Below are 25105 nucleotides of genomic sequence, written 5' to 3' on the forward strand. Positions count from 1 at the left end.
TTGTTTTCTTTCTTCTCTTTTCTTCTCACTCATAATTTGCTACTCGAGTGTTAAGTGTTGACACAAAGTGTTTTAGTAAGTTCTTGGAAGAATTGAGTGCTAAGTATAATACTTAAAGATGTTGAACCACTGTCCATGTACGTCATGGGATATTATTTTAGGCAACAAATCCCAGAGTGGTTACGAAATTAATTCCTTTGAAAAGTGTTCGCGTGCTAAAATATACCAGTACGATTACTACGCCGACTAAACGAAAAATACATCATCGCCTTAAAATTCTAACCAAGACAAATTTTCGTTTTATGAAAGCGATAACTTGCAAAGGAAAGGCGAAAACAAATTACAGAACAAATTATAATGTTGAGACAGCAATATGCATGCAACCCTTAACGAAACATTCACATACAGAAAGCTAAAGCATTAATGAAAAGGGCGCGACCTTCCCCCGCCAAGCGTTAACAAAAAGGATATTTAATTTAAAAAAAGTATTAATTAAAATTTATCCCCCTTGGTTTACTATACTGCGGATAAGATTAAGAATTCAATATTTCGCTGTAGCAATTTTAATGAGTTGACATTTCTTATTATGACCTGAGTCAAGTAAACATGGACCATGTCCTTTGAAATCACACAACGAAAACCTTCAGAACACATGTACATAAAATTTGTAATATATAGCTATACATGTTTGGGTTTCTTTTAACTTGAGAACTTACAAGAAAAAAACTTAAAAACTTACGCCACAAGAACACCAGGACTTACTATTTTGTACAGTTCATACTTAATTCATCATTCGACCGTACCATGAAACACATACTTAACATGTACTCAGGATAATCGTTAACACTGACAGAGCATCTGTGGTCAGTCTTATCCCATGAGAAAGACCAAGATACAATATTAAATGGGAGCTTTATACCTACAACTAAAATGACCCGCATGTCTAAATTTCAACACCAGGACTGTAACTTCGTGGACGTGTGAGCATGGTCATTACAGAGTCTTAGTGTGGTATCAGGCGATGCTGTTTGGAATACACTTTACGAGACAAAATACCGAACAAGCAAACATGGTAACCGTGTCCGGCCAGCTTTCTCCTGTGTCGTTTTGTAAGAATGCACTGGGCTGGACTCTATCGGAATTTCTACTCGCTAAAGAAAAAGTTCTGACTAATGACGAACACCCGCACACTTTTATTCAAAGCGTCTTAAAATTATCATAAAAATACTGGAGTCTAAGGCTGTTTATATTCTAAAATGGTTTCTTTTCAAACTCAAGAATCACACACCCACGCAACTACAGAAGAGATTAACGGGTCTTCAAATAGAACCAAATTTAATCGATTTGGCATAAAAATAAATATTACGATATACTAAACTTAAAAATCCAAATTTTCATTTTCCTCCTAATGATGCCTTTCTATATTTTCAACGAATTTGAATATTTTATCTCTCTCTCTCTCTCTCTCTCTCTCTCTCTCTCCTCTCTCTCTCTCTCTCTCTTTCTACTGGAATCTCATTTCTTAAAAGGAAGGATCTCTCATTTCTAGAAACTCCTGCCATTTCTCCCACGCGTACCCGGTCACCGTAGCAATATTCCCCAACCTTAAAAGGTCACGAAACCAGCCATAGGAATCCACCTGAGGGCGGTGTTGCTGCTAGGATGAGCTAAAACAAGCTAGGGCTCAAGCCGCCTCCTATTATGTAGAACGGCCAACGGGGAGGACGCGCACATAGTATACTAAGCATACTGATATGTGCCCTCGTAAAGCTGGCGGGCACAAGCATGCGCGCAAGCAAGCACACACACACACACGCACCTATCTTGGATTAATACATACCCTATATTATAGTTGCAGCTAGGTTTATACATACATATATATATATATATTCTATATATAATATATATATATACACAGTATATTATATATACTATATACTTGTATATATAAGCCTTAACACGAAAGCATTTACTTCCAAAGGAAGAGAGAAGCACCAACGACGTCACGCCAGAGCCGAACTTAATTTGGTTTAAGCCAAAGATTTTATCTTGGAACTTCCTTGTATCTTGTTTATGATATGAAGAGTATTATTTTCTATAAGCTCAACATCAGTCTTCTTAAGACTAATTGTAGTAAATATTTCTTTTATGACTTTCTTTGCCGATTTTATATTTAATTGTCTGCTTAGCTGAGTCAATTACATGAGTTTCGCCTTCAAAACCGCTCTATTTTCGCCCTCAGAGTATTTTATTTGCATTGACAAACATCAAACGACGGTAAAACATCTCAATCCATGCAGACGCTGTTTATGCGCAGCGATTTTTTTCTTGTAAAAGCAAATTGGAATTCAATATAGGACTGACGTATTATCTGCGGACAATTACTGATTTTTTTTCTCTCGTGCGAGATTAAGTTACGGTTCCGCGCTTATCGAATTTCCTCCTCTTGTAAGGACGCGACACACTAGCCTCCAGAGGGGCGGCAGAGGAGGGTGTACGAGGCGGTGGAGGGGGTGGTAAAAAGGAATATTTGGTTTTGGCTGAATTCATAGCTCATCAATTGTTAAATTCAACAGCAATTGAAAATCTTAAAAGATATATTATTCCGTGGATAATCCTGTTAAAAAAAATTTTGCGGAAGTGTCGTACTAATCTCTGACGCAAGATATCCCAAAAGCTTGTGCATAAATTTCAACTAAAATTGACACGGAGGAATTCATGTGACTTCCAGATACATCTAGGCCAGAAAAGTTTTTATTATTATTATTAGTTGGTTTTACTGTAATTAAAAATCATATTGAACAAAATCTGGATACATGACTGTATCTTCCTGTCATAATTAATCAAATCCTTGGGTAGAGCTTTACCCCAGTTCTCCTGACTTGCATACGTCGTAGCATTAAATAAATAATGGGACAATTACAAGATTATGTGTACTGGTTTACACGTTTTATCTTATTATTATATACTCGCACTTCTATTATGATAAAACGTAAAACATGTTCTCGTATACGGACTCAGTAAAAAAAAAACGAAGGGTACATATAAAGTTCGAAGTGTACCTTGAGCGTCAACAAAAATCAACGGGTCTAAGAACTGGTAGGAAATTATAATTAACTTTCATAATTCCAAATCATGTTTCACATCGGTTCGGTCGACAGTAATTCCACAGATAAAGATTTCCAATGAAATACAGCCTTGAAAAGGGGGGGGGGGGGGGGGGGGGGTGGGGGGGGGGGGGGGGGGAGGGGGGGGGGGGGGGGGGGGACAATACACACACTGAAATTAGGATACAATCCAATTCCAACATCCGGACGAACTAGTATTAAACATTGTCACAAACATTATTATATGTGCTGATTCGGTGCAATAGCGTTCTCACGCGCATACAAACATCCAGAAGTCTAAATGCCCTCATCAAAGGAAGAATATCTGCTAGGTTTACAAACAAGGGAGAAAAAAAAAAAAAAAAAAAAAAAAAAAAAAAAAAAAAAAAAACAGAAAAACACCACATCCTGACATTGAAACGAATAAGACAACCACAAGCCGGGTTTAGTCTTGACACGAACTGGTTACCGCGGAATACATTTGATGGAAAGGAGCAGATGGAAGCGTCTGGCGATAGAGTGAGAGAGGTATTGTAACAGCCGCGCCTTAGGCAGTAGACTACCCAAATGAGGTTATGTAACATCATGCGCTTTGGTTTTCGGTAATCTCATTCTTTATACTTTTATAAGAGATATTGGTGCGAGAGGCTGGACGACGGCAAGAAAATAAATGGATTCTCATGAGAATTGTGGAGATTCCTACGAGTGATAAAAGTAAAAAGGTTATGGCAGGTGAGGGGATTGATCAAGAGTATTTTGCGATGGTTAGGTCAAGTGGGAATACGAAAGTTTATTTACTTTTTATTCAATTCTAAATAATGACGTTGCACACACATGCCATGTAGTTCTGAAACAAACGTTAGAAATACACCTATGTTTACACTGTCAATAGCAAAGCCAATAAACTCACGTTCAAAGAGACACTTCACGCAAACCATAGAAGACGACGCTCATTCAAATAAAAGCTTAATTATGAAATGCAATGCATATGCTCGAGATGTCCAGTGTGGAGAATATAAAAAATAAAAAAAACTATAATAATGCTTCGCAACTTTTTGTCGTATGCCACCCACGGAAATGAGACGCGTCACAACAGCTGTATTTGCTGAATCAAATCAGCTGGTTCGGCCAAGAAGTCATCAGTGACCAGTTCTGTACTAGTTCTAACAAAACAAGTTAGGTATTCTCCCAGGAGAGAGTTAAAATACCAAGCACGCCCTGTTCTGTTCGTTCAACTATGTCTGGCCTCTTTTAGCATGCACCCGATAAACAGGGCCTAGCTTTGGTAAAGTATTCACGGGAATTCACACGTCTCCTTGCGTAATCAGGCGAACAAACAAGACAAGCAAATAAACAAACAGGACAGTAATCTTAAACCACCTTCTCGGAGATGGAGATTCGACTTGAGTGTTCACCGGCGAATGGAGTAATAAGGTTTTCACGTGAAATGAAACATTTCCGATGTTCAATGATCATTTCGTGAGGTCAGATTATGACATTCACTTAAAACTTTTTGTTCAGGTGCGATTTTCGTCCTACTTTTTTTTTTCTTAGAAATGTGGGCGAATACAACTTTGACATAATATCTGTTCGTGTTGTCTTCCACGGTCTATTCTCGTTTATGGCGAATTTGTATGTAAAAAGCATTTTACATCAGTATCGCTACTATACTTTCATGATTGAACGAGTTCACTGCAACCTACTTTATCTGCTATTATCATTTAACGTACATTTTCACGATGACAGTCCTGAATATCGATTCTGTTATATCGAAACTTCTCGGTGGAAAGAGCATATCTTAACCTTTTAACTTCATACTAAGAGACATAACAGTGCAGTCACCTCGGAAAGAGCATTTCGTTGTTATCATTCAACCGTTTATCTTCATACTAAGAGACATAACTGCAGTCACCTCGGAAAGAGCATATCATTGTTATCATTCAGCCTTTTATTTTCATACTAAGAGGCATAAGAGTACAGTCACCTCTCCTCCTCAGACTTCCCGGCCAAGGAGCGGAGCGTATCACATCAACTGGTTGTGGCTTCGTTCCAGGTGCCCACACCTGGATCTCACGCCAAAAATTTGGGTGGAGTCCATCATCTGTTTGGAGGGCGTATATGTGTTGCGTTAAAGGGAGAAGGGGGGAGAGGCTACCCTTTTATCTTTGATTTTGATCTTCTGTGAGTTCATATTTCATAAAGATGACTTATGGCTTATGGTAAATTAAATGAAGATTACTATTTGCAGTGCGATATTAATTATTTATAATAACTGTTCTTTTGCATATCTTGAATGAAAATAAATTACATAAAACAAGAAAGTCAAACTTGTTACACGTGCGAACGCGTATACCTCTTTAGAAATTAAATGCAAACATTTCTCAGTGAATAAATAGTTAAGTATATATATAAACTTGAATGACAATATCTGAATGCACCCAATGCACAGGGAAAACAGAACTTACAACGATAAGAGCGAAAAATGTAATAATAAATGATTCAGTTACTATTACAGAACGAACCCCTTTATAAGCAAACAAAATAAAAATACGGTAATCTTTTAATAAACAAATTAATATAAGAGCTTTAGGATACCAGATTTTAGACTTTCTGCAATCGAGCTTATAATCTCTCCTAAGCAAATGCGAAAACGAAAGTTGAGATTATCATGACCTTAAAATAACAAACAATATACGAGAAGAATAAGACCGTGTTAGTATACGGAGTTAGGCTCGGGAGAGGATTATTGTAACGAACTCCGAATCATTACCAAAATAAAGTGGTTCATCTCAAATTCCATGAAGTTCCAAAGAGCTGAAATCGAGATAATGGAGGAGATTTGGTTACTGGGTTAGACCGACGTTGAAGCCGAGTGAAAGACGACATCTTAGATGGAAAACAGTAACACTGGATGTTGTGGTTCACATAGTTGCAGAACTGAGGCGACGCAAGATAAAGTGATTTGGTTCGAGCGGCAATGGATTACAACAGTCCAAGAATCAAAATGACATTCCCAACGAATAATGAGAGAAATTATACCGAATTGCTATTGCATTTACACTTTCATTCTAACTAACATACAGCAGTAAAGCGAAACACAACCAAAGCAGCTGTAATTATAGGTCATGGTAGAAATAACAGAGCGACAGTTCTGATGGGCTCCTCATCGCAGATGGTAAAGTTGTCATAAATTTCAGTGAACATACGATTCTGGAAACGCTCCAATTTTTAAGAGTAAGAGGGGATAAGTTGTAGATAAAAAAAACTCATCAAGAGCCTATGTATAAAATTGGCTTCTCTCTACAGAAAGAACGAGTGCAAACAATCAATATGGTATAATGGAGTTACGAGCCCAATCTCAGTAATGATAGATCAAAAGAAATGGTAGTTATGCAAACAAAGCAATACCTTGAAAGCTAATGCTCAGTGAACTAAACAACTTTAATCACACAAAGGAACTCTCAAAAGAGCTTAATATATTTTCTCCTGCTCTGGTAAAGCTCCTTCACGACTTACGACTGGCATACAGGGTGAAAAAGTTTCAAAAAGTTTAAGAAACCGTTTATCATATCAAAAGCATCGACTTATAAAAAAAATGTACTAAGTGATTAATGTTTATTATTATATTAATAAAACCAGTACCTCCGTAAGCCTAACCGGCATCAGCTTTGCCTAATGGATTCATACGCCGATCTAGACACTAGGCCAACAAGTAAACAATATAAAATTAAAAATCGCTTTATCTTATTGTTAGTCAAGACCCAGTATCAAAATTAAGACGCGTTTTTATTACTCAAGCTGAATCATAATGAAAATGCCAAGGATTAAGTATTTTTGTCCCTAGTCCATGGAGAACAGTTCATGAAAATTTTATAAATTTAATAGTAAAAAGAATAACCAAAGACTATTTTTTCGAGTGTACCCAGATTTTTCTGAGCAGCTGAGTGGCATCTGTAATCATGCTTTGCGAAAAATTACGATAGGAAAGCCCATCAAAGTACACTTTACATTCATTGGACTTTCTTGCTGAGGGGCTGATAATTATGTTTCAACATCAGCAGGAAAATGTTGTGAAGTGTTTCCAACAGATTTAGATGCATGCTTTTACGACCAGCTCGGCTGGAGCATAGTCGTATCACAGTTAAGATTAAAAATAAAACAAGCACAACCATTCTCCTCTATCACAAGAAAAATAAGACCCATTTGGCAAAATAGAAGGAGCACCAGAAACTAAACGTCAAAATGCATTCAAGAGCTGCCAAATAAGACAGAAGAACGTAAGACTTCAAAAGATGTTTAGGTGTACAATTTCAGGGCGTTATTTCAACTGTACTACAAGGCTTTCTCACATAAAAGTGACAAGAACAACCCCTCCGCTGTATTCATATATAAAAAAAACTTGTACCATCGCATGACGCACGTGCGCCTTTGAACAGACTACCAACCCAAGGGCTTTCCGACAACAGACGGGTCTAGCGATTCGGCAGAGCCCTCTTCCCACAATTCACTTTCACTGCTGGCACCATATCATCGCTTCAGTCACGTTTCTCTCTCTCTCTCTCTCTCTCTCTCTCTCTCTCTCTCTCTCTCTCTCTCTCGAGTTCTTCAACCTATACATTTTCTTTCAAGATGAAAGCGAAGGTAGACTCGTCGGGGCGGTACATCACTGATGGGCGTCTTTATGAAAACGAGTCTTCCGCGTCCGCCCCCATCTTGCTCATGGTTGCAGATTCCACGATTTTATTGCAAACTATTTCCCTCGCTTCGAATTATTAAGATCAAGCTGCAGAAGACTTGAGACTTTCCATATAGCCAAGGATACAGCAGAGGAAAACGAAAAAGGAAAACCGATACAATTCTAAAAAACATAAAGACCAAACTACAACACTGTGAATATACGTCAGTGCAAGACTGCAACCGCTAAAGCAACGAATAGAAACTATATAAATTATAAATAACAACGATCAAACAAAAAATAAATTAACGACAAAACATGAAAAGACAGCTTTAACCAAAAGGCAATTAAATGGCTAGCTGACGAATATATGATGAAAAGGTCGAAGCACTTTGCTTGGCATATCACCAGGAAATGTTGATATTGGCGAGCAGGTACTCCAGAAGCCTTGTGAACAAGCCAACTCTGATAAAACAGAGAAGAATATGAGATCCTCAAAACGAATTTATGTTGCCACTGCGTGTTTATTGCATATCATACCGCCATAGGGAAAGCCTTATACATCTGGACGAAAAAATATCTTATTTTGCTGTCGTCGTTTCTAAAGGCAAAAGGTGTGCAGATATATAAGTATTATATACATACTTAAATATATATTATTCATTCAATAAACAAATAATATACAAAAACTACACTACACTACACTATACACACACATACACACATTCAAGACCAAGACAATAAGTCCCATGGCATCGTCGCATCTATGGCACCAAAGTCCCCGAACTCAACTCCCTTTGTCACACATGCGTACACCCATAGTTGTGGCGGCAACTGATTTTGTTGGCCAAACACCATCATGTTTATTATTACCCGAGCGAGGTTATATATAAATCAACCTCTTGGAAGGAATTGAGCTTTGTAGTGTCAGATGCCGGTGTACGCAGTAAGTGGCACTTAAATCTTCCGAGGGGGTAACTGCCTACAAACAAAAGATAACTTTGGCTAGACGCATGTATAGCTCTAGACGCGAGCTTACTAAACATCTACATAAAATAAGCAAACCGATTAAGATTAAATGGTAGGTGTATTTGTATTAACAAAATTAAATTCAGGCATGTTATATAGAATAACATTTAGTGAAATAATGAGATTTCAACCGAACTAATAACTTTGCATCGTTTGTAAACTCAAAAAGTAGGTCTAAAAGTGTCGTCTGCTGCAAAAGTGTCACACGATACCGCTTTGGACTGATGACGTCAAGACCCATCATGAACCCCTGGCAAGACGAAACATAAAAACATTTCTGTGTATTTAACAAATTTAATGAACGGCGACATAGATCAATAATAGGGTAATGAATGAAATAAATATTCGGGTGTTCTTGCAAGTATGGACAATGAATGCACAACAGTCTCCGTGAATTGTTAAATGGTAGTGCTACCACTGCTGTCTGAATCATTACATTTAGTAAGTCCAACTGAAAACACGCGTACCATAGACTATATACCTGGTGCAATTGGCGTACACTGGCAAAAAATTAAAAAGACTATTCAGCAAGTCTTTCTAGACGGGTGAATCACGCCGAGAATCTTAAAGAAATCGTCTTATACGAAAAAAAAGGTCAGAATCGTTAGTACCAGTCTGCATTACCGCCAATGGAATCCAAGGAAAAAGTCATGATAAAATGCTTTCATTTTGATGATGAGTTATCATCTGAAATTCCACTGGCCGCCAGACATAAGCGAATTCGTCCTTGTGAATAACTACGCCGTTGTTATGGTAACGATTGCCATCCTTAGTTGCTTACTCGCAATGCAATGTTTACTGACACACCACCGCATGACTGTCCGTACTCTTCATATAATGAGCCGGCGCTCGAGATTGAAATCTAATAAGTTGATTCACTCACGTACTGTATATCGTAAGACATTTATGCTGAGATTTTCGTCATTGAGGTAGCTAATCTTTACAAGTGAACATTATAGGTTGGCCACCGTAAAATCAGAAATATTTTAACGAATCATTCTTTCATAAAAACTCCGCCGTGTGTTTGACATAGAATAGTATTAATAAATTATCAGCGTATTGGAATAATTTGAAAAATTCATGTCAAAACCAACAGTATAATAATTAAAATTAGTATGACTAAAATATATATAAAACTGTAATAAGACATAATGTACGATACTCCTTTTTGCATTATCATATCACAACATATATTCAAATCTTTCCAGTCTGGTATTAGGCCTAAGTGGAAGGTCATTTGAAAAAATATAACCATTATTTCTCCTCGCTCTCCAAAAAATAGCAAATACGAAGCGCCTAAGACGACACTTAATAAATTCACGACAGACACAACATTCACGTGATATTGCAACTTGCAACCAGTGGATCTGTTCACGAGCACACCTCAAGTAACATCCCCAACATAAAGGGTGTCCATAAAGTCCCAGCAATAAATACTTGTAATGGTAATACTGGGATATTATTATTTTTTTTTTTTTTGACACACTGTAGGCATATCTTGACGGGACCCATAGAGCTTACTTACAGTTGAAACATAACGACAGAGCGAAGCGCAATTTCAAAGCTTACAGCATTGCAAACTCTGAATCCATACATGCAAAGCTAGACCTACGAATCTCTATCATAACGCCTCTGTGTCAATTTTACCAGAAAATTCCATTCAAAAATATCACGTTTGTGTTACATTTTCCTCTCGTACCTATTTCCTCACCTCCCTCTTCAGTTTCCGGTGTCTCTTTAATGTTCTTACAAGTAGTAAATAAATACCTTTGCTATAAGTTTGCATCACATACATTTCCTATTCCTGAATACCAATGTTTTTGTTTGTGCCTTTTTTTGTTTTTGTTTGTTTGTTTGCCTTAACCTTGCCCGTGACATGACCCTCTCCCCTCCCCCTCTATAACCCGCCCAGGAGATAGACGACGGACTGAGAATGCCCCCGAAAAAGATCACCCACAGTTTCAACGAGGAGGTAATACTGGTGACGCCACCTTGCTCTGATTGACGTCATGTTAGCTTCAAAGGGTACTAAGGGCTTACTCTTAGGTGCTCTCATAGATTATTTTGTGAATATATCATAAGTACATTCTACGTAGTTATGTACATAACTTAACACTATATATATATTTGTGTACATATTGTACATAGCAATATTAAGATACTAAAGGTGGTGGGGTCTTTTAGTTAAATAAGATGGTGGCTGGTCATACGAAACTAATAACCGCTCATTAATCTTACATAGGTTTTGCATGGCAGCGTCCGAATGCAAAGGAATACCTCACAAAAATATTTTTTTTTTATCCAGCGGTTTCTGGCATCCAATTTCTCTGAGTTACCGCAGATATGAGTTGCAACAAATTTCGATTAGACTTCGTTATAATGATGTCGTCACGATATAAAATTTAATTACTGGATTATTCCACCTACAGTAAAGGAAATATTCCCGCGTTGATAACCTACGATTCAACTTTTGATCGCTGAAATATCTAATTCGAAATATTTACATTTGTTCAGTTTTTCAACATGTCACCAGATGGTCTCAGGCAGCTAAGAATAACTGCCTTGGGAACCTTAGGTGGTTGACAAATGAACAGAAGTCTTTTTACCCCCACTCGAACAGGCTAAAGATAACTTTAGCAAAGGTTTACTTTATTTTTACTTTTTTAAAACACCCGGTAGTCTTGTCTCGGAGATGACATCTTTTTATTTCGCTCTGATGCTACATTGGCAACGGAGCGTCTTTCCCTAATTATACAAACTCGCCTATTTTGTAGCAGATTATTTTAATAAGACATACGATCATCATAAACAAGCTATTTTATGAAAAACATTTTACTGGAAAAAAAAACATGTTACTCTAAGAAAAAAGTACTTCATAGTCTGATATTTTTGTAACTGGTGATAAACATCGCTGGCGACATCTTGCAAGCTTTTATCTTGCTCCTGATTGGCTGATACCTTTGAACTGTACATTTTGGTGGGTGGTGAGCAGCATGACCTTCAGCCTATCACGATTAGTTTCATGACTTCGACTGCGGATATTTACCGTCAGCACAAAAATAAAAAGTACTCGTGGTTTCATATCAAAAGCAGAAAATCTATGAACAGAAAATAACCCAGTGAAGAAGACTTACAGTTTCATGAACAAAGTTTTGCATTTTCGACTTATAAAACAAAAGAAAGACAGAAAATATTCCCTAGAAGCAAATAACTGATGAAGGAGAATCGATCATGCCCCTCCTGACGTAAATAAATTTTGCGATTCTTATTCTTAAGAGAAAAAATAATCATCTGTCGTTAGTAACGGCAACCGCTAACAACCTTCAAAAATTGCTGACACTTAACACTATGCACTGACACTAACCTGTATATTGCTACTTGAAAAAAAAAATTAGACAAAAAAATATCTCTATCTGCCTGATTTACACGTATACTTCAGCTATATACCACCACTTAAAAGTGGGCATTAACTTAGCAGTAAAAGTATGCTATGACATTAACACTTAGTTAAAAGCCAGTAAAATGTATGTACTGTTCTTTGCATAGGTCTCCCTATGCAAGGACTAATTTAGAACCGCATGATAAAAACTCAAAACTATAAAATACTTACTAACAGAAACTGCACTATAAATAAGAAAGCTTTAAATTCAAGATTCATTTACTTCACCTGGATTTAAGGCTTCCACATTCTGCATTGGTGAGTACAACCAAATATTTTAATGAAATATATGAATTTACGGTAGTACTACTTTAAAAACTATCACGTAACCTAGCCTATACATATCATACATTATAATACATTATCAATCTATATTACATGTAAACAATATGATGGTCATGAAGGGTCAACTAAAAAAAAACTAAAACTTGTTTTGAATGTACAAAATGCCATAAAACCAAGTCAACAACTTAATTTGTGCTTTTATTTCATGCTGGGTTTTGATTTTTTTTAAATTGACACATAGCACGCGTTTCCATGATGGCCATCTGACTGCGTTCCGAACTGCTCTTTTGTTTCCAGTTCTTTACCATGGCGGCGCTGTGCCTGGCCTCGGCTTTCGCCTTCTTCTGCTGTCCTATCTTCATGGAACGACCGCAACAGTAATGTGAGTACATTTTGTCCAGTGTGTATGTGGATGTATGTGTCCATTTATTTCCCCGCGGTTGAAGACATCGCCATACTTGGCAAGGGCGAGGAGTTCGACGCGTCATTCAGAAGTCAAGTTACATTGAACCAGGGGGAACTTTATGGATATACACTCATATCTTGTGTCAAAACTCATTAACTGGAAACTGGAAAAGGGAAAACTGATGCACAGCACGAAACCTCCTCCCTACAAGTTTAAGTACTGAAATCACTGGTTTCAATTTTACAAACATGGCTAAAACTTTCTTTGTAGGCAAATCCAGCATTGTTAGAGATTCAAAGAAATTAGTAAGTTCCCTTTTTAAGTCATGGTTTGATTTGGAATATTTCTCCACACAGAAAAATCAGACTAGTGGCACTAAATATAAGGATCCCTGTGCTTCAGCTAACCATTTATCAATTGCTCGAAAAGGGGTGATCTGCTAAGTGTAATGTCGTTCACTATGGCTGTTTATGTCGTTGCATTATCCGCTTTGTTTTTGGATCGCATCAAAGCTTAAAATACAGATCACAAAAACACAAAAAAAAGTTGCAAGGCTTACTACCTCAATGAGCATTCGTAATAATCTCAGGTTCATGAATCCACTGGTGATTTGTCTTAGTAACAATCCCAGAATGACTCCCGTTCCTGAGAGTCGTCAATATTGATTATATACTAATTTAAATGTAAAATATATACACATGCAAAACCTGACGGTAAACCAATAAAACATGAGACATGAAATGACGCTTCCAGTGTGAGAGAGAAGTATTTAAATTCTTTAACACGTATGGAATGGAGAGAATGGCAAAGTTTGCGAATCTGGTAAGAGACTAAAACAAACAACCTTCGGATGACTTATCTTCTTGGAGGATGTGTGTGTTGTCGTGTCAAGACAGATGCTAGGCGGACGTTGCAGAAGACTTGGGACATACCTTTAGCTCAGCAGGACAGTGGTCTAGAATAGTCTGTCAGACTTCTGGATAAGCAATTCGCTTTTCGATTCACTCTCGTCGAAGAGGAAGCAAAACCACTGTAAATAAAACAAAATAGGAATGAATGAGACCAATATTTTGATTTAATAAATAAAAATATACAACATCGTAGTGAGAATTTTCTTTGAAGATTATATACTTACGAAAAATGATTAATGCTTTCACACAAAACCTACTCGAAACCATTTAAACCACCAAAATCTTGATAAAAAGAGTTGCATTCCGTTTCCACTACACACTGAAGATGAGTGTAGAGGAACGGGTGAAAACCGACTTGAACGCACTGCACCAGTCAATGGGTCCCTTTCAGATCTAATCTATAGTTAAGGGCTGAATGAAGCAATTCGTGCCAATATGAAATTAAGTGGCCTGAAGGCGGATTCATGTTGCATAAGCAACAAATTATGTCCAGTTGAAAGACTGCAATAAATCCTTGGCGAATTTTGTATTTGTTCTCAAAGTTTTTTATTTATAACAATCTAAAATTAAGTTGAAAAATCGTTATTCAATTTCAATCAATGGCGGTGATGAAATAACCAAACGAAAAAAAAAAATTGAGAAAAAGCAAGAAAACTTAAAACACTTATATATTCTATAAATAATACCCAAAATATGACGAACAAAAATCTAAAATTATCCGCATCGAAAGCAGGTTGGAATAACTGGATAGAGAGAGTTCTGGCAAACGCGAACAAAAATGTTGAGCTGGTTCCAAGAACACTCGTCACGAAGTAGTACTCTCACTCGCACGTCTCGAGGATGCTACCTGCAACCTGACTAGCATTGCTTGGTCATTCCTGGCATAACAAATTAGATATATAAATATATATGTCTCTGTGTGTGTGTTCAGGTCTTGTATATGTTCAATGTCTCCTCACTCTCGCCTTGACTAACTTCGAGCATGAGGTGGTATGTGCTCTTTAGGAAACTAACGAAACTGAATAGGTATAGTCTTAAAACCTTACTTCATACCAAGGGCAAGACGCCTATTAAAGGGCATTGATTAACTAAGGACAAACTGTCCTAGATTGTCCAGTGAACATTGAACTTGCTCAGTTTGCTAATATCATTAGATTGACCAAGATTGTTCATGCATAGTTAACTAGAAATTCTAGACCGAATCCTTCTAAGGTCGTTCAATACCATCCTTGACGACATAACACCTGACAGCCTTGCCTTTTCACTGTCTGACCTTGTCAAACAAGGTCACGTTCCTGAGGATTCTTTTAAATTTCATTTCAAGGTCAGGGAAACACCTTCCTTGTTTACTCGTTTACGTTTTTTTATTTATTTTTTTTTTATAGAATTCGGATTATTCTGGATAACCCAGAAAAAAAAAAACGTCAATCCCCATCACGTCAGACTAACCCTTTCACCAAAACATGACCAGAGCGTTTGAGGAAGACGTGACAGGGCATTTAATGGGGCACAACAAGAGCTGTAAACACTCGCCCTTACCCTTGCATCAACAAACTCTCGTTTAGATGAGCATCGTCCTTGGCCGAAAGATCTCGTCTGTATTCAACGCGATCTGGTTATCGTATCGCAACTTTATGGCGCAACAAAACTACCACCATCATTACCCTCGTAATTTCACGGATGAACTGTATAACATGTAAGATTTATCTTTACTTGTTACAGTTATTTTAATGCACTGCTTTTTATCTATGTATATATATAATCTGGCTTTTTATATTGTTTTGACCTGCATTTTACTACATCTTATCTTTGCTGTTACTTATTTTACTTCTATATACATATAATTTTTTATATATATTCTGTTCTGACCCGTATTTTCCTACGTTTTTATTATTGAATAATTAGGGCCGATCCGCTTCGTGGAAACTTGCTTAACAAGTTAAAGGCCACTTTTACTTGTTCGACGTGAATTCGATCTGTGATTATTCAAAAATCAAAAGGGGTAATTTAAGCATTTTCTAAAATAAATCAGCATTCGCAGGATATTCAAAGGGGCAATAAACTCAGGTACAAGATTGATGACAAGGCAAAACAAATTACGTTAGGTGTGTGTGTGTGTGTGTGTATGTGTGTGTGTGTGTGCGTGTACATGCGCTCCTTAATCTAAAAATCAAACAGGAAGGCCCACGTTCGCCCCAACGTGGTGCCCAAAACCAAACAACTCTCCACGGAAAAAGCGGAAGTGGTTTCACCAAGAATGTGCGTAACATTCTCCAATCTTGTTTAAAGATCCCGAGATAAGCAGCCGTGCTGAGAAATAAACGGAATAATTTTATGCCCTTTTGGAACTCTTGCAGAGAAGGATCACGCCGCCGATGAGTCATGGATAATAGTCTGCAATTATTTTCTGAACCTCTGGTCTCCTCACCTTGGTTCTGCAAGGGATGATGTTGTCACTCAACAAGGCGTTAGAACATTTTATGCGAAAGAGAACTGCGTCCACATTTGTGGAAATCTTGAAGGTAACTGGCGTATGCTAGGCCGATAGATATTTCTAGTCGAGTTTCTTTCCGACACCTTCTATGATATGTTAGTAGCTGCAGCTAACAGTTGTTTCAATTCCAATACTTTGATGAAAATGTTTTGACTCGCCCCTGTGTGGTCTAACCTTTCCGATTATTAGATTTGGCCATTTTTTCCATTCATTATTATACTGTAGTTGTTGTTGCTGTTTTTATTTATTTATTTATTTATTTTTTTTGCTACGTTTGATTAATTTGGCCTAATGCCACCAAGGGTTACTATACCGAGAACATACTGAGCAACCACTATAATTTCGATAACGCCGCTCTCATCAACATTATACTTCGCACTTTGCTCTGTTATTATGAAGGCTAATGCTCCCTCTTAAGTAAAGTATACACTGAAAAATTCCAATGTTTAATTTATAAGGGGATTCTACTAAGACCCGCGGGAAGACCTTTAACTCCAAGACAGTCGAATATCTTCAACGACCTCCTGCCAGAACAATACTTTCGCCATATCTCTCGGCATTCCTTCAAACCATATAATTACTCTATCTTGACATAACATGCCAGCAATGCCCCAGACAACTCACTTGAATGCCACGAATGCCCAGAGCTCTTACTCAGTGTCTCGACTCTCGAGATGCACGAATTTCCGTAACCCTCTTCCTGAGATAAGTGTAACATCTCTAGTTTAGCCAATCACGATCGTTCTGGCGCGGTAGATGGCCGAGTTATTTGCAGCGTCGATGTAGAAGTGGCTGTGGTCAGCGGTCCTTAGTTCTCAACAGAGGAAGGCCGAAGTATAGTTGTCGACTTAGTTCTGAGCAGAGAAAGGCCGAAGTATAGGTGTCGACTTAGTTCTGAGCAGAGGAAGGCCGAAGTATAAGTGTCGACTTAGTTCTGAGCAGAGAAAGGCCGAAGTATAGGTGTCGACTTAGTTCTGAGCAGAGGAAGGCCGAATTACCTATAGGTGTCGACAATGATAGGTACTAAATAGTTGTAAATTGGCGCTGATGAAACGAAAAAAAAAAGCCATCACCGATGAAAAAGAAACCAAGTGTCATACAAACAAAAGGGAAGTCTAAGTCAACTTTTATAGGTAACTTTTATCAACAATCGCTACAGATGTTTAAGTCAATGGAATGGAATACAGAGTTCAGGCCAAAGGCCGAGCACTGGGACCTATGAGGTCATTTAACGCTGGAAAGGAACTAGAGAATAGATAGGATTGCAGGGCGTAACAGAGAGAAAACCATATTATATATATATATATATATATATATATATATATATATATATATATATATATATGTGTGTGTGTGTGTGTGTGTGTATATATATATACAGAGCTACATTGCTCAGAGAAATAAGAGTAATGCTTATATAGTCTGCTTTAGATCCCATGGACTATGTGTAGTGAATATCATGAGCGTTTTCATCACAATCCAATAACAGCAATTTCTTTGTTTACCGTTTCGTGTTTAACCATCATACATTCTCTCTCTCTCTCTCTCTCTCGTGAACGCGGAGCTAAAATTAAAGTTTCATGAGGGATAATGTGACGTTATCTCTCCTTTGCTCAATTAATCGTTAATTGCGTCAGTGTTTATATATCAAGAGACCACCTTATATTTTGTAAGCTGCCAAAAAAAAAAAAAAAAAAAAAAAAAAAATCGTGGCCTCCCGTATTGCTTCCAAAATTCGCGCAAGTGGAATTTGTAAGGTGCTGTTACAAAACGAATTGCTGGTAAATGGCTACATTGCCAAGGGTCTTTGATCTGAACATTTCGTGAACGTGAATTGTATTTAACATCGTTTATTTGAGAGGCGAAAAAATTGAATATCGTGGGAAAAAAAATGTACAGCAAATGAAAACGGGCCAAAGCACAAATTGATAGAGAGAGAGAGAGAGAGAGAGAGAGAGAGAGAGAGAGAGAGAGAGAGAGAGAGAGACATGTGTCACTTTTCCACGGTCAACTTTACGTAAGGGCCACTTAGAGGTGCCACTTTCGCGAGGGAACGAAGCCTCTCTGGATGGACGTTCATTCATGGTCACCTAAATATCTGAGTGTCATGTAAATTGAGGAACGACTATAGCTTACATTCATGGTTAAGGGTCGCCATTAAAACTCGCTCCTTGATGTGAGCACATCTTACAGAACCAATGACCTCTCACGTTGGGTTAACTTTACCTGTTGCTAAATCGGAACATCACTTTGATATTACCTTTATTTTTTTTTATCATGATACCAATTTTCATTATGATGTGTCAGAAAGTCAGCTGCTTATTTTTTTATGATTTTGACTCTCGTGAATCATTCATTGCATTTTTTTTTTTATTGTTTATGTCCTGACAACTAAAATTCGTATAGGAACACTCATTTGGTATGTTTCAAATCTGCCCATCACAAGGAGCTAATGAGAGATAATTAAGAATGACCAAACGAGAGATAATTAAGACGGACCAGACGAGAGATAATTAAGACGGACCAAACGAGAGATAATCAAGAATGACCTAATGTGAGATAATTATAAAAGGACCAATGTGACATAATCTCGCAGATGAGAGATAATCTAGAGGAACCAGTGAAAGATAATCAAGGACCAAATCACATAATCGTGACGGTCCAAATGAGAGATAATCAAGAACTAAATGAGAGATAATCAAGAAGAGCCAAAAGAGAGTTAATCAAGAACGTCCAAATGAGAGATACTCAAGAAGAGCCAAATGAGAGATAATCGAAGACCGGGACCAAATGGATAAATAATTTATGAAGGACCACTATGAGGATAATCAACGGCCAGGATGGAGATAAATCAAGATGGACGCCAGTGAAACAATAATCACAAAGACGCCAAAATCACATAATCATGACGGACCAAATGAGAGATAATCAAGTAGAGCCAAATGAGAGATAATTAAGAATGACCAAATGCGAGATAATTATGAAGGACCAATGTGAGATAATCAAGAATGACCAAATGAGAGGTAATTAAGAAGAGCCAAATTAGAGATAATCAGAAGGACCAAATGAGATATAATCAAGTATGACCAAATGAGAGAGAATTATGAAGGACCAATGTGAGATAACCGAAGACCAAATGATATATAATCAAGAATGACCAAAATGCGAGATAATCAAGAATGACCAAATAAGAGATAATCAAGAATGATCAAATGCGAGATAATTATGAAGGACCCAAGTGAGATAATCAAGAGGGACCAGTGAAAGATAATAAAAAACCAAATCACATAATCAAATCACATAACCAAATGAGAGATAATCAAATCAAATAACCAAATGAGAGATAATCAAATCACATAACCAAATGAGAGATAATCAAATCACATAACCAAATGAGAGATAATCAAGAACGACCAAATGAGAGATAATCAAGAACGACCAAATGAGAGATAATCAAGAACGACCAAATGAGAGATAATTATGAGGGACCAATGAGAGATAATCAAGAACGACCAAATGAGAGATAATCAAGAAGGACCAAATGAGAGATAATCATGAAGGACCAATGTGAGATAATCGAGAATGACCAAATGAGAGATAATCAAGAAGGACCAAATGAGAGATAATCAAGAATGACCAAATGAGAGATAATCAAGAACGACCAAATGTGAGATAATCAAGAACGACCAAATGTGAGATAATCAAGAATGACCAAATGAGAGATAATCTAGAAGGACCACATTGAGGTAATCAAAAACTAGAGAGCACAGCTCGTCGGATGAAGGCCCTCAACCGGGCAGCATGGCAAATGGCACAGGGCCAAATAGTCTAGGAACCAGCTGCATGAGTGGACCCTCCTCGCCAACCCCCCCCCCCCCCCCCCCCCCCCCCCCGCCCCCCCCCCCCCCCCCCCCCCCCGCCCTCCTAAGAAGCTGAGAGTACTTGCTTTATCTATGGCAGTCATTTAGTTCTTATCTGATGCCATGTAAAAAGGACAACTCGAGTCGCAGCCTGAGCGGAAAAAAGCCAGTTGTTACCTGCCGTGCACACACACAAAAAGTTCGAGTTGCAGACCGAATCAAAGTGAGCATTATTATCTCTCTCTCTCTCTCTCTCTCTCTCTCTACTTCACAGGTGTCAGAGCTTTAAATCAGCCTGTAATAACATTACAGTAGGAGACATTATATATATATATATATATATAAATATATATTATATATATATAATATAATATATATATATATATATATATATATATATATATTGGTTCGAGCAAGGGACGCTATCTTTATTCCATTTTCGACTAAAGAAGGAACGTTCTTATTTACAAGATACATATAGATCTGGGATTAACCAAGGGTCGTCATCTATATTCTAGATAATCTAATCGCCATTACCTTCACTTCGTCTCAAGGGAAGTAATATAACTTCTGTAAAGACTGTCGTATCCTTTTATTGCAACGACATCTTGCCGTAAGTCTTCTAGATAAATATTAATGCGTCTGTCATGTGTTAGCTAATTGATTCTAAGCGGATCCACCTTCCAATTCAGCGTTCATAAACCTCCTGAAAAGCCAGATCTGTCGAGAAGGTTATACTTTTTGCCGAAGACGGTGACATATCTGCCCAGATATTGCTAGCAGTCTCATAAAAGGGCGGTCATCCATCTTGGAGGCTTACGATATATCTTCATTAGAATGCAACTATTCACCGGGAATAAGTCAAGTCAGTCGTACCAACCAAAGCTCTCAGGCGAGACAAAATCTTTTCATAGGATTTACTGATCAACATACGGGCTTAATCTCGATTGCGAACACTTTTTTGCATGTTTCCATATTGCTGAAATAACGTTACACACAAAGGACTTTTTTTTTTGCTTACTCGGGGAGTAAGCCTACAAACTACTTTGTTGTTGTTGTTGTTGTCCTTCCTGCTGTTGTTCTTGTTGGGGGATAGGAAAGGCCTATGGAAAAGCCTAAAATGTCTGAACAAGGTGTTTCGTGTTGAGTTAAAAGATACAGGAATTTTAGGATAGGATATTTATGATTTATTTATTAGAATGAAAATGTAAAAAGTAAATAATATGCCTGTCAAACAGTACAGAACAATTATTTCTAATAAAATATAGCGTATTTATTTTAATTTTCGTTGGTTGAAACAACGCTCTACTTGACCATAGATTTTAGCACGCACCTCCAAGTAAGCTGGAGGTCGGATCACGCCTTGTTATTGCCGAGACGATTTTGCAAGCATTTCTATCAGTAGTTTCGTTTCTAGCAGAAAGTTCCAAATATACTTCTGAATTAATGTGACACAGTACAGTGTTCCTGCAAAAAATTTATTACACGATTCACGTGGTCGAAATAACTACAGACAGTCTATAAAATGATAAACATTATTGGAACAATGTTACTATTATTCCCAGGAAAGATTCAGTTCCTTGAAATGGATTTCTCTCCTACAAAAATGATTTATGATCTCGATATAACGTTTGCAAGCACCGAACTTCCACCAATAATTCGTGTTCTTGAAATAACTCTACAAAAAAAAAAAAAAAAAAAAAAAAAAAAAAAACTGGCGCGGATTCATACGTGGGGTGGCCACGATTCATATCACGGATGTACTACGTCTCAAATGGGGGCCCTTTAATTCTGTCACACATGTCACTGTCTGCCCGGCCAGTCTGATGGTGTCGGCCGCTTCGTTCGTAACAGAGTGTACGGCACTGCATTGCTTGTCGTTTGATATTTATTGTATTTTTTTTACTTCTACTGAGCGATGGGTGAATACTTTTTTTTTTGGACAAACTTCTGAATTCCCGCCAGTTATTTTCGATTCTTGAAATGACTGGCGAGAATTGAAAGAAAAAATTTACTACTTATGTAGAATTATGACTTTTCCGAAATCACTATAGCCATCTTCTCTCTAAACTCAATTATACACCAAGCAGACATGCATGTGCGCGTGCGCACACATTAGTGTGCGTGCACAGTAATAAAAATGGGGGAAACCTGTCTGTATTTAACGCCAGGATAAAAATGAGTTACTTCGTGGCACGAAATCTTGAAATATATTCGCTTTGCGATACGAACAGTTAAAATTCAGCTTTAGTTCACTTTTAACTATTGAAATGCACATCTAGTGTCAAAATGACTAATCCTGCATCCCTTACTGGTACTATCAACACCCAGCATATCGGGGGCTCACTTCCTGTACGTCTGTCACGTTAATAGGTAAATGTAACCCTTACAGGCAATTCCTCCCTACTTCCCCAACCCCTGTGCCTTATCTCCCTGGGCATCCCCTTTGCCCCACCCCACCCAAACCACCCTTCCCTATATCCAGCACCCCACCGCTGCCTCTCACTCCGCCCTCTTCCTCATGATCACGCCCTCATGATCGAGCCTCTCACCTCCACGGTCTACTAGACCCAGGACTAGACCGAGCTCACCTCCTGCCTGGTGACAGTTACGTCTCTCATTCGTTCGTCAAATTATATTCCGCCGGATTCATTAATGCTTCCTAGAAAGGATGCAACAGAGACCGGTTGCTCCACACGCAAAGTGAGGTTTCTGGGATTCGAGATTTGTGCAATGCAAAACTAAAACTTCTCTGATTCTAACTACAAAATTGTCGTACTCTGAAAACGCTGCTTCCCTGGCAATTCTTTGGCACTTAAAAGAGAGCAAACTTCTCTTATAAATCTCGGACGTTGAAGTTATTTGTTGCTTTTCAGTGGAAGCAACAGAAAAAGAACTGAATATCAACAGACCTTAAAGTGTCGTGAAGTTATCTCAATGACGCCTTTGTGTAGATGTCTTTTGGGATAAACATTATACGAATTGATTTTGATTATATTTTAGGAACTAAGCATTTCAACTGCTAAAGTAGAGCATTAGTCCGTTCAAACAGCAGGGACGCTTAATTGCGAAAATAAATCACCGTTCTTTCTAACAAAACGAAAACTCAAGGACCAGCACCTCTCCAGGATTTCGACGGATACGCTATTGAGAGCCGACTTGAAAGTCCTTAAATGATGCTAAATGGTTTGACCGGGATGGAAGAGGGCCAAGACGGAATAAATAAACTTAATGGAGGGCCACTTTAACACAAGAGCTAGGTTCTGGAGCTGTCACCAAGACTTATCCCAACGTATACTATACTACTACTACTAAACCGCCTTTATGCTTACTATTGTCTTTTCGTCCGTAGGTCAGGCATGATAAAAATTTTCAACAATTCAAATAATGTTTACTGGTCTCTTAATTTGCATTCTTGACGCTGCCCGAGAGAGAGAGAGAGAGAGAGAGAGAGAGAGAGAGAGAGAGAGAGAGAGAGAGAGAGAGAGTTTTCTAATCGCCTCTTGAATAAACGGGCTTCCCTTTACACCTAAACGGGAACACCGTGGGCTTTCATTGACGTCATCTTCACGCCAAAGGGTATTAGAGAAAGCCTCTAACACTTCCAAAGACTACTAATAGCGCTGACTTTGGTTTAGCTGTCTTGACTGAGCCCTTCCTCGTAATTTCAAACACCTTTCCACGTGCTTATTTACCCAAAGATGAAACTTGTACTTTATGGGGGTAGTAAAACAGTTCGGAGAAGAGTGCCACGGAAATGTAAACACAAGTTATGGTCACTTCCAAAATAGTCGTTCTCTCACGTAGTACACTGGGACTCTCGGGTTCTACGTGTTTGTGCATACAGAATACGTGCTCTAAAAGGGTTTCTTTTATATCTTGGGAGACACAAACCCTTCTCCGTACATCCCTTGAAAAAATACCGATCAAAGCTGGGGAGTCTCTCCCGTGCATGGCCTCAAGTTCATTTAGAATTGACATCGGCCTAGATATGAAGAACGGAAGCTTACGCGACTGATGGTTAAAACTGTTCAAAATGGATCTTACATTTGTCAGTAAACAATGGTAAAAGAAAATCACGAAATGCTAGTGATTTTTTTCACACATTTTTCCGGGAAATTCAATTTCAGTCTTGGTATTTTTTTTTTTTTTTTTTTTTGTACGGAGATATTTGTTATAACCACTCAACAATATTCACTTACGCAGTCTGCTAGGCAATATAGTATATATAAAATATATATATATATATATATATATATATATATATATATATATATATATATATCATATATAAATATATATATATATATATATATATATATATACGATATATATATATATATACATATATATTATATATATTATATATATATATATATATACTAGATATATATATATATATATATATATATCTCTACACGTCATGTAGTCTATCCTGCAATTTGAGCACATTAGATAAAAAAAAACACTATAACAAAACAAAATCCTCAAAAAAATGTTAGGCTTAGGCTTATGGCGAGAGACTTAAATACTTAACGCTAAACAAAACAAAAGGGGATTTCTGTATATTTATAGGACGGCGGGTACCATCACGCCCTAAACATTTTCTTCTCTACGCTAAAACGTTTTCGAGAGAGAGAGAGAGAGAGAGAGAGAGAGAGAGAGAGAGTAAATGTTCTCTCCACTTCCTTTCATATATGAGCAAAATAAAAACTACATCGCCTCACCGAACTATAGTACCAACTCATTCAAACTACATTAAGCTAGACCTACACAATTAAAAAAAAAACAATCCGCTACAGTAAAGTTTAAAACAAATACAAATAGCTTCCAATTAACGGACTGCGGTCCAACACATACCTGGTTTAAATTTCGTGAGTGACATCCAAACCAAATGGC

General features: G+C 37.6%; 1 long non-coding RNA gene across 1 annotated transcript in view; it reads left to right on the forward strand.

Annotated features, from left to right (window-relative positions):
* The window catches only part of LOC135204365 (uncharacterized), a 58028-nt gene that overhangs the window by 194 nt on the left and 32729 nt on the right, over positions 1 to 25105 (forward strand). The window contains exon 2 of the long non-coding RNA XR_010312192.1: positions 12833 to 12917. This is a non-coding gene — a long non-coding RNA (uncharacterized LOC135204365). The remainder of the gene's footprint in view (positions 1 to 12832; positions 12918 to 25105) is intronic.

The sequence above is a fragment of the Macrobrachium nipponense genome, chromosome 44 (genome assembly GCF_015104395.2).
Source record: "Macrobrachium nipponense isolate FS-2020 chromosome 44, ASM1510439v2, whole genome shotgun sequence".
Lineage (NCBI taxonomy): Eukaryota > Metazoa > Arthropoda > Malacostraca > Decapoda > Palaemonidae > Macrobrachium > Macrobrachium nipponense.